Here is a 12,340-nt window from a genome sequence, read left to right as displayed (position 1 = left end):
CAGTGTAGGTCCTCTCCTGTCGAAGGTCAGGTATCTAGTGATTGAACAGATAGAAAATGGTGGTGACGTCCGCGGCGGTGACGTCCGCGGCAGTGCGCATCATCACCGCCAGCGCGCCTGTTCATTGGCTCCTGGGACCCATAGGGTCCAATGTTAACCAATGCAGCATTGCGCCGCGCTCTACGACCGCCTACCCCGACGGTGTCCAACGCCAGCGCAGTTACCCCACAATTCCAATGTCCCAGTTTAGAGGTCAGGCAGCCGCCAGTTCAGGGGCCCACATGGCTTCAATTACTACTGGGTCACACATACCGAGGCCTACACTCAAAACCTTTCCCGGATGGGTTAATTGTCTGTTGTTGTCTTGTGTGTGACTGTGGGTACATACCTGGAGGAATGCTGACAGTTTCTTTGCTGTTGTCCTTCTTGTCAGTTGGGACATATTGGAAGATGGCGGAATCCGCCGGTGTACCGACCGCTGGTGGACCTGTTGACAATGGAAGAGCGACATGTCATCGTGACCTACCAGTTTGACCGTGCCACAATCCAGGAACTACAGGGAGTGCAGAATTATTAGGCAAATGAGTATTTTGACCACATCATCCTCTTTATGCATGTTGTCTTACTCCAAGCTGTATAGGCTCGAAAGCCTACTACCAATTAATCATATTAGGTGATGTGCATCTCTGTAATGAGAAGGGGTGTGGTCTAAGGACATCAACACCCTATATCAGGTGTGCATAATTATTAGGCAACTTCCTTTCCTTTGGCAAAATGGGTCAAAAGAAGGACTTGACAGGCTCAGAAAAGTCAAAAAGAGTGAGATATCTTGCAGAGGGATGCAGCACTCTTAAAATTGCAAAGCTTCTGAAGCGTGATCATCGAACAATCAAGCGTTTCATTCAAAATAGTCAACAGGGTCGCAAGAAGCGTGTGGAAAAACCAAGGCGCAAAATAACTGCCCATGACCTGAGAAAAGTCAAGCGTGCAGCTGCCACGATGCCACTTGCCACCAGTTTGGCCATATTTCAGAGCTGCAACATCACTGGAGTGCCCAAAAGCACAAGGTGTGCAATACTCAGAGACATGGCCAAGGTAAGAAAGGCTGAAAGACGACCACCACTGAACAAGACACACAAGCTGAAACGTCAAGACTGGGCCAAGAAATATCTCAAGACTGATTTTTCTAAGGTTTTATGGACTGATGAAATGAGAGTGAGTCTTGATGGGCCAGATGGATGGGCCCGTGGCTGGATTGGTAAAGGGCAGAGAGCTCCAGTCCGACTCAGACACCAGCAAGGTGGAGGTGGAGTACTGGTTTGGGCTGGTATCATCAAAGATGAGCTTGTGGGGCCTTTTCGGGTTGAGGATGGAGTCAAGCTCAACTCCCAGTCCTACTGCCACTTCCTGGAAGACACCTTCTTCAAGCAGTGGTACAGGAAGAAGTCTGCATCCTTCAAGAAAAACATGATTTTCATGCAGGACAATGCTCCATCACACGCGTCCAAGTACTCCACAGCGTGGCTGGCAAGAAAGGGTATAAAAGAAGGAAATCTAATGACATGGCCTCCTTGTTCACCTGATCTGAACCCCATTGAGAACCTGTGGTCCATCATCAAATGTGAGATTTACAAGGAGGGAAAACAGTACACCTCTCTGAACAGTGTCTGGGAGGCTGTGGTTGCTGCTGCACGCAATGTTGATGGTGAACAGATCAAAACACTGACAGAATCCATGGATGGCAGGCTTTTGAGTGTCCTTGCAAAGAAAGGTGGCTATATTGGTCACTGATTTGTTTTGTTTTGTTTTTGAATGTCAGAAATGTATATTTGTGAATGTTGAGATGTTATATTGGTTTCACTGGTAATAATAAATAATTGAAATGGGTATATATTTTTTTTTGTTAAGTTGCCTAATAATTATGCACAGTGATAGTCACCTGCACACACAGATATCCCCCTAACATAGCTAAAACTAAAAACAAACTAAAAACTACTTCCAAAAATATTCAGCTTTGATATTAATGAGTTTTTTGGGTTCATTGAGAACATGGTTGTTGTTCAATAATAAAATTAATCCTCAAAAATACAACTTGCCTAATAATTCTGCACTCCCTGTATGTACCCAGTTGGAGCCAGACCTGATGTCACCAATCCGCCATCCGACTGGAATCCCCCCTGACGTGCAGGTGCTGTCAGTGCTCCATTTCCTTGCAAGTGGGTCTTTTCAGACAACAGTGGCCATGGCATCAGGGATGTCCCAGCCTATGTTTTCCAACGTGTTGTCCAGAGTGTTGTCTGCCCTGCTGAAACACGTAAGGAGATACATCATTTTCCCTGAGGTGGCGGATTTGCCTACAGTGAAAGGTGACTTCTATGCCCTTGGACATATCCCCAACGTCATAGGTGCCATTGATGGGACCCATGTAGCTCTGGTCCCTCCCGCAGGAATGAATAGGTGTACAGGAACAGGAAGAGTTATCATTCCATGAATGTCCAGATGGTCTGTTTGGCAGACCAGTACATCTCGCAGGTAAATGCAATGTTCCCTGGCTCAGTGCATGACGCCTACATCCTGCAGAATAGCAGCATCCCTGATATAATGGGTGAACTCCAGAGGCACCGTGTATGGCTATTGGGGGACTCTGGTTACCCCAACCTGTCCTGGCTACTGACCCCAGTGAGGAATCCCAGGACCAGGGCAGAGGAACGGTACAATGAGGCCCATGGGCGGACTAGGAGGGTGATCGAGCGTACCTTCGGCCTCCTGAAGGCCAGGTTCAGGTGCCTCCATATGACAGGTGGGTCCCTATTCTACTCACCGAAGAAAGTGTGCGACATCATCATCGCCTGCTCCATGCTCCATAACTTGGCATTGCGACGACAGGTGCCTTTTCTGCAGGAGGATGATCCAGATGACGGTGTTGTTGCAGCGGTTGAGCCTGTGGAGCCTGTGGACAGTGATGAGGATGAAGCTGATGAAGATGAAAACAACAACAGGGAGTCAGTCATACAGCAATATTTTCAATGAGACACAGGTGAGTACAATTTCATGTTTCACATTATATTACATTTCACACGTCTACCTCTATCCTGTACCTACATTTCACTCCCTATTTGGTAACTGAGTTGTCCCCTTCCATTTCAGTTTCAGTAATGTGGTAACCTATGTGTCAACAGCTTGCACCCTTGAAAGGCTTGTGATGTGTGACATTGGTATGTTGACCTTCCAATGGGTAACCTTTTTTAACACTGTAATTGACAATACAAAGTTCACAATCATTGACTGACTCCAATATTATTGAGGTTTCAAGGGTGTTTATTGAAGTTCATAAAAATGTAGGGGGGTTGTGAAATGGGGAGAGGTCATGGTGGAAGAATGTCCATGGCAGAGTCCAGTCTATTAGTCTCACAGGTACATTGCACATCTGGCCATTGGAAGTGGAGCTGGGGCAGTTCCAAGCTGGACAGGGTAACAAAGTGGGACAGTGGGGGGACAATCAGGGTGGTCTTATTTCCTGGCGGGGGTCTTGCCATCTTGCTCTGTCTTGTTCCTGGATCTCAGGGCCCGCTTTCATTGTGGTTGTCCGTCTGCAGGGGGTGGGGTGCTGGTGTGTTGGTCCAGTGGCGGGGCGTCCTGACCACTAGTGCCGGCAGAGGTGGTGGGCATTTCATCGTCCTGGCTAGTGTCAGGGGCCCCTTGGAGTGCCACAGTGTCCCTCAAGGTCTTTTGAATGTCCGTCAGCACCCCTACGATGGTGCCCAGGGCGGAGCCGATGGTCCTGAGCTCCTCCCTGAACCCCAAATACTGCTCCTCCTGCAGACGCAGGGTCTCCTGCAACTTGTCTAGGACCGTTGCCATCGTCTCCTGGGAGTGGTGGTATGCTCCCATGATGGAGGATAGGGCCTCGTTGAGAGTAGGTTCCCTTGGCCTGTCCTCCCTCTGTCGCACAGCAGCCCTCCCTGTTCCCCGGTGTTCCTGTGCCTCCGTCCCCTGGACCGTGTGCCCACTACCACTGCCCCCAGGTCCCTCTTATTGTTGGGGTGGTGGGTTACCCTGGGTGCCCTGTAGTGGTGGACACACCGCTGATTGACCTGTCCTGGGTAGGGAGGTATGGGCCCGCTGGGTGGGTGCTGTGCTGGTGTTACCAGATGGTGTAAGCTTGGTGTTGGGCTGTGGCTGGGCAAGGGGAACCGACTGTCCTGAGGCCCACGATGGTCCGGGCTGGTCATCAAGATCCAGTAGGGCAGAGCTGCTGTCGTCACTGTGGGCCTCTTCTGGGGGTGGAGTGGTGTTGTCTGGACCCTCTGGTGTGGTGACGTTCCTTCGGGTTCCTGCAGGGGTATAAGTACATGATTATTGCATGTGTGTGTTTCATGGTGTGCAATGGTTGGGTGTGCGTGAACCCCAGTGCAGGCATTCCTGTGTGGGGGCTTGTGTGGTGATGTTTGGGGGGTGTTGTGGGTATGTGCAGTGGGCATGCTTTAGTGATGGGTGTCCATGCTTAGTTGTGTCATGCAGGTCTTGGGGTTGGGATGGGTGGTTGGTGTTATGGGTAGATTAGTGAGGAGTTAGGGTGATAGGGGAGGGTGTGAGGGTGGGGGAGTGTGATAGCATGCAGGTAGGGTGGGGGATATGATAGTGAAGATTTGACTTACCAGTGTCCGTTCCTCCAACGACTCCTGCGAGGCCCTCAGGATGCAGGATGGACAAGACTTGCTCCTCCCATGTTGTTAGTTGTGGGGGAGGAGGTGGGGGTCCGCCGCCAGTCTGCTGTACCGCGATGTGGTGCCTGGATACCGTGGAACGCACCTTCCCCCGTAGGTCGTTCCACCTCTTCCTGATGTCCTCCCTATTTCTTGGGTGCTGTCCCACAGCGTTGACCCTGTCGACTATTCTTTGCCATAGCTCCATCTTCCTGGCTATGGATGTGTACTGAACCTGTGAGCCAAATAGCTGTGGCTCTACCCTGATGATTTCCTCGACCATGACCCTGAGCTCCTCCTCGGAGAAGCGGGGGTGTCTTTGGCGTGACATGGGGTGGTGTGTGTGATGTGTGGGGTGGTGTATGTGGTGATGAGTGTGGTGAGTGTAGTGGTATGTGGTGTTTTGTGCGTGGATGTTGTGTGGGTGATGGTGTAGTGTGCCTCTGTGTGATGGTGTTATCTATTCTGTGCTGTCTCTCTCTGGCCTTCGTCTCTAATTTGTGGTCGTAGGGATTTGTGGGTGATGTGGGTGTGTGTTTTATATTGTGTTGGGTGTGTGGGAGTGGTGTGTGTATGTGTATCAGGTGTGTGTATTTGTAATTGTCCAATGTGGCAGTGTTTTGGAGGTGTGTGTGTATTTTGAGCGCGGCGGTGTGTACCGCCAATGGAACCCCACGGTTGAAAGACCGCTGTGTGGATTTGTGGGTCGTAATAGCACGGGTGTGTTTCTGTTGGCATGGAGGTGGAGGATTTGTTTCTGCATATTTATCGCTGACCTTTGGTGTGGCGGACTTGTGTGGGTGTCTGAATTTCGGCGGAATCCGTGATGTGTGTCATAATAGCTGTGGCGGTCTCCCGCCGCCGCCGCGGTGTATTGGCGGTCTTCTGCACGGCGGTAAGCGGCTTTTACCGCCAATGTTGTAATGAGGGCCAATATGTCCTACCTTAACCATACACTGCACCCTGCCCTTGGGGCTACCTACGGCCTACCTTAGGGGTGTCTGACATGTAAGAAAAGGGAAGGTTTAGCCTTGCCAAGTCGAATTTACAGTTAAAACTGCACACACAGACACTGCAGTGGCAGGTCTGAGACATGATTACAGAGCTACTTATGTGGGTGGCACAACCAGTGCTGCAGTGCCCACTAGTAGCATTTGATTTACAGGCCCTGGCACCTCTAGTGCACCTTAGTAGGGATTAACTAGTAAATCAAATATGCCAATCATGGATAAACCAATCAACCAAACAATGTACACAGAGAGCATATGCACTTTAGCACTGGTTAGCAGTGGTAAAGTGCTCAGAGTTCAAAAGCCAACAGCAACAGGTCAGAAAAAATTAGGAGGCAGGAGGCAAAAAGATTGGGGATGACCCTGCATAAGCACAAAAGTCCAACAGTATGGAACTATCATCTCACCCCCAGTGAAGATTCAGGAACACCTGTATCACAAGTCACAATGCTAGGGAGTACACACTGTGCTGCAACTCCCAAAACATACTGCTGACAACCGGTCAGCAGGCAAACACTCGTTCAGCCAAGGAAACAACCCAATGCTGATGGTGCACCCTAGACGCCTAGGAATCAACACAATAACACAAAAGAGTCACAGACAACACGAGACAACTACTGTCATGCAAGGTGATATTAATGGGGCAAGCTACATCAACATGATCCCAATCATTTTCTCTTTCAGCTGATCAGGGGTATGGGATCCAGCCATGGATTATGACACCATTTGGCAACCCAAGTACTGCTGCAGAGCGCGCCTACAATGAGGCACATAGGAGGACACACACCATAGTCGAGAGGACCTTTGGCATCCTGAAGTCGAGATTCAGGTGCCTCGACATCACTGGTGGCAGCCTCCTATAGTCACCAGAAATGGTCTGCAAGAACATTTTAACATGTGCCATCCTGCACAACATTTGTGTACGAAGGAACATTCCCCTATTAGAACCAGAGCCACAAATGCCTGAAGAGGAGGAAGAGGAGGATGCTGGCCTGCAACATGAGGGGGAACAACAAAACACAGCTGCTGGATTGCGTAGGCGCCAACATATTGTCAACAATTTCTTTTGAAACAACTCACCATCACCACTGTATCAACATATGTAAATAAACACCTATAATAATCCCCATACCATGGTCTGGGTAAATCATTTTTGCTCACCATTATCTCTAACTATCGGAATAACAGTGTAGCCTCCTGGAGCATTGCTGACATACCGATCAGGACACAAAAAATTCCAAAGCTATTGTGATGCGTATTATACAACAGTCACATTCACACACACTGTAAATGACATATATCCTGTACATTTCACCTTTGAAGGCAAATAGCAGAGGACCACACCTATTTCACACATACATGTTGGCAACATGGTTCATCGCAGCATATGGCACAAAAGTAAGACACCATCAGTCAATAAGGGAAAAAATGCCTCATACATGAGACACTGGATGTGCTATTGCATTGGTAACAGGAATGTATGTCCAGACCCTTAACAGCAGTAAGTCGTACAGCACCTATCTTTGCAAGGACTATCTGTGACTAGAATTCCATATAAGCAGAACATAGAGAGCACAAGTGCCACACCTATGACAAGCATTGCGCACATGACATTCCATGTACATGTCAGCCCATGTCCTAAGTTCTGACAGACCCATGTTCCTCGTCTCACCCCACCTGTCTTAAGAGGTCCCTGGAATGGTAATATGTGTACCCAGATATTCCTTCCTCTACACACACACAGAGTAACAATATTATTCCAGTGTGCTTTACCCTTTAGTATGGTATGCCATAGTCATTGTGCATCTGTCTGCAAGGACGTCAAGTTAAATAATGCACTGGCTTGTAGTCTCTAAGCCATGTTCTCACCTGTAGTTTGCTTCCCATGTGAAAGATACTGTTGGCCATTTGAACTCAAATCTCACCTACAGGACTTGTGATAAACTGATGCAACACAAACCTGTGAGAACCTCCATGCAGACCACCCATTTGAACATGCACTGCCCTTGCAGATGCTTGGAACAGCATGGAAAGTGCCATTTTGTCGATTACACTGTTATGCATTGCTAGAAAATAAGCTGTGTAACACAGCCCTTGGGTTTATGTGCCACCTTCCAAAACACAGGACAAACACAGTTTTCCATGTCAACTGTCTTGTTCCTCCTCCGACCAGTCTCAGTCAGACCACTGAGTATGTACCTTGTGAAATTGCTGGATCCTGATTGACCCTGCATCCTGTTAGCCTGACTGGCACCTGTCTGTGCGTTACCCTAAAGGTTCCTTGTGGCTACATATGTACCACACTTGCTTTCCCAAACCTCACATTCCTCAGGTGCTTCCTCAATGCATACTCAAATACATTGTGTACCATCATCTGCTTTTTAATTGTACCATAATTGTAAAATTGTCTTTGAATACCAAAATAATGGGCTATCCCTTGTCTGAGTCTCATGTATGCATGAACGACAAAGTGTGACAGTGTGCCAGGGCCGTATGCAGGGATTGGGTATGGTGCCTCCAGCAGAAACAGCAACCTCTGATCTTGTGCATGAAAATTCCACACATGTTAGGGCCCTGACAGTTCACACACTAAATCAGATTGCTCACAACATATTGATGGCATGTGCATGCTGAATAGCTGCAAGATTAATCAACGCAGAGACTATGATGTTCCCAGATGCAGTGGGAACTTTACAGGCCAACCTGTGTACAAATGTTGTAATGACACCTGCCGGAACATGACTCCTGAGATATGATCTCACTCAGCACACCAAGGTTGCCCTGTTGACAGTCTCATAACACGTCTGCAGTGACAGGGTGGGACCATCCCCATGTAGGTTCTCATGTCCTCATCGACTTTACTTCCATTGATCTCCGAAGGATACTCAGTAGATACAGGAATAGCCGCCACTGACTCATGATGAGACCTGGACGTAACTGTGACATCATAGACCCCTAAAAATATACAGGATCAACATTGGACCACACACATGAACCAGACACCTCTGTGCAATTGATCACTGGAAATATGTGGCCACGTGCTGCCTCGTCTGCTGGTCCACCACTGCCACAGGAGAGCTGTGGCTCAGTCATATGACCACAGCTGTGGGGTGAAATTACAGCTGTGGTTCACCTTTGGCTTTCCATGTCAATAACATGGTACCCCCTTAGTCTGTACATGTGCCTGACTCACGGTGGGTTCACCAACAAGTGCCTAGGAAGCAGTTTCCAAATTTCCAGGACATGTGATGGGCAACTTTTGGACCATTGACATGAACAAGCGTCTCCCATCTATCCGGTGCATGCTTTGTAATTTGTGGTGTCTACGTTACCCAAAATCTTGGAAGTGCACACAACAGATGTTGCTACATGTATGATTAACACATGTCCTCTCTCATTTCCACACTGACTTGCATCTAAGGTTTGGACACATTGACTTCACATTCATACAAGCATATTTTCAATAATGCATCTTGTGATGCACACACACTGGGTCAACAACTACATTAGTAGCCAATGCACACACATTGAGCCATAGGCATTGAGGTATTGTACTTATGTGTGTCACCTTGCTATCCTCTCCTGACGCCAAACATGCGCAATTTGTGCAATACATATATGTAGGCCACACATATGGCCATCTAGTGCGTCAGCCAAGAGTGAAAATCATGTTAAGGAAGTAGCGGATCATGGTCCGTAGCAGTATGATGTCTCACATGTGCCCATACACCGTCAAGACCAAAGTGGGTGCAATCAGCCTATCTCAGTTGTGTCACAAATGTTACATTACATTAAAATGGTAAAATGACCCAAATCCAGTTAATGCCCTGAAAGTTTGAAGCATACGCGTCAAAAAATGATGTACAAGTGTCAAAAAATGATGCTTATGCCCAAAAAATGACGCATTATGCCCTGAAAATTGGTTAAGTGTTAGACTATTTCCAAATATAGGGATGCCGGCTCATTTTTACTCCTGTGCGTCGAAAAAAAAAGATGCCCCGACTGTATGCGTCAAAACAATTTGACGCATAACAATAAAAACGGCCGCCATTTTAAGCAGGAAGTGATGTAATAGGATATCCTGTTTACAGATTATGTACAGTGGGTGTACTTTCACTTTCACTTTGCAGTCTGTGATTCTTAGACTGTGTGGCTGTGTTCAGAGTTTTGTCTAGTCAAATTGTGCTTTTGTCTCCTGTGTGGTCCATTACTTGTCATTTTGTGAATAAAATATTGTTGTTGTATCCTGTCTGAGTGTTTATTATATACTATTGTCTTTGTTGTTTTTGGGAGTCTGTTGTGGGTAGTGATAGTTTGGGGATATTTGGGCTGTTTTAGTTGTTTAGTTTACGTTTTTCTTATTCTACTTTCCCCCTATTCTCCTTTGTTCTCCTTTATCCCCTATTACCCTATTTTTCTGCTAAGATGTTGGGTAGGCCACGTCTTGGCAAGATGGGTGAGGAGGAGCTTGGGGGTTTCATATGGCTGGTGTGCCATTTCCTCCCCCTTATGATTGAGGCAGGTGGGCGGGTGATACAGGGGAATCACACCGAGGCACGGAGGCTCTGGTGGGGAAAGGTATTGCATCACTTGCAACGCATCTATCGGACTCCAAGGAATGACCACCAGCTGAAGCACCGCTGGGCTGACCTCATCTCCAGGGAGCAAGATCTGCTGGACCACCTTGGAATTGTGAATGGTGACCCTGTTGGTGAGTACAAATCATGTAAATGTGCACGATTAAATGCTCTGTAGTGACATCAGATGATTTGTACAATATCTGCCGGCAATGTTGTTGAGTGTGTGGAATGCTTTGGAAACATACAGGGTCATTGATGGACTATGTTAAGGACCACAATTGCTAGCTGTCAGGAAGCAAGTGCTCTGCAAACTTACTGAATACTTTTGCTTAATGTAAGTTGGTGCCGCCTTTGTGTCAAACAGCAACACAAATCAGGAGCCAATTATGTATATATATAGGTCACATTTGCCAGTGAGGTATAGATTTTCAAAATCATTACCAACATTTGTTGACGCAACAGCTAGGCTGACTTTCGAAACACTACATGATGCTGAAAATGAGTGCAGGCTTCACGTCTATTGATGATAGCAATGTGGCCCAAACATATGTCTCATGTGTGTCTGGTGAGTGTGTGAGGCAAGTGATCACAGAAGTTCTATAAATCTTAGGGATTATTGTGGTCCTTCGTCATTTCGGATACATGTCAGATCTGGATTTGGACACATAGGGAAAAAGTGCAAAGTGCCCTCAGCTAACATCTCAGACTGGTATTTGGTGTTTGTTGTTCCACCTTTCGTTTACGGATGGCAGGCCAAAAGTACGCACATGGGTTCATATCTCTGTGGTTGGTGTAACTCATCATAGCTGGGCCACATCAAATGAAGAAACAGTAACAACATGAGGGCTTACAACTCTCCCTGCCCCTCTGTACAATGTACCCGTGTATCATAAATTTGTCATGGCCACAATGGCTGGTTGAATGGTAATGCAGTCCTCACGGAAAGTGGCTTTGGATGTCTCTCTTGGATACACGTGATGAGACGAATACACTCCATTAATATGTCTGCTCACTAATGAAAGAGCATGTTTGCCACCCCATGATAGTTAGGGCCACTGCATGTGTGCAGATATGTGTGTAAATTTCACAGGAGACCCATGGTATGTACATGTTAGCCGCGCTATATCGGATGCAGTATCACCAGTATCACAATGTCTGAGTGGCTTTACTTACTTATGTAATCTTACACATAATATTTGTCTTTAGAATTGTTGGACAGTGCACATTTCTCCCTTCCATGCCTTACAGGTGGACCCGCACCCTACGCTGTGGGCGAGGTGGCTTCATTCGAGGACCCCGACAACTCCAGTAAGTGTTGATATGTCTGTTATGTGTTGTGTTTGCTGGTGATGTGTGATGGACTCCTGTGTGTTGAACACATTGCAAGGTGTGATGCGCTGGCCCATCTTTTGTCTTGTTCCATAAGTGGGATTTCATTTTATCACCATCTTTGAGTTGGCCAATCCTCATCCTATTGTCTTATTTAGGGATTCTAGGTCACTCCTGTAGGCCCTGCAATGTGAATGGGGATGAGTCATGTGGATAACACTTGTATCAGCAAGAGTCGCACTGGACCTAATCTGTGATTTAGTCAGCCAGTCAGACCCACATTCTCCCAGAATGGGGCTGCCAAATGCTTATCCACAGACTTCTGCTTCCCTATTCACTAATATACTTATGAAACTGTAGGTTGAACTTCCTAGCAGCATGTAGCTCCACATGTAGTGCTACGAGTATGTGGCACTAGAGTGCAATGGCCTAGGTGTGCCTGCAAATCATGGCCAGGGTTGTTCTTGCATCTCTGTGTTAGTTGTAAGTCATGGCTTACTGGAAGTATATGATGTGGACAAAGGTCTGCATTTCCAGACATGTGTGGCGCTGGGATTGGTGAAGGGTTTGCTGTCTCCTGTTTGTAGGTACACCTTACCTGTGGTGTGTGTGTAGAGCCAAACACATGTCCAGCTTTCATAAGCTTCCTGGGTGTCCATGTTTGAAATTGTTAGTTGTATCTCCACCCCCCCCACCCTCAAACACAGGCATGAGT

The sequence above is a fragment of the Pleurodeles waltl genome, chromosome 7 (genome assembly GCF_031143425.1).
Source record: "Pleurodeles waltl isolate 20211129_DDA chromosome 7, aPleWal1.hap1.20221129, whole genome shotgun sequence".
In the NCBI taxonomy this organism is placed as follows: Eukaryota; Metazoa; Chordata; class Amphibia; order Caudata; family Salamandridae; genus Pleurodeles; species Pleurodeles waltl.
The sequence above is the reverse complement of the archived record's forward strand: the minus strand, read 5'-3'. Positions refer to the sequence as shown.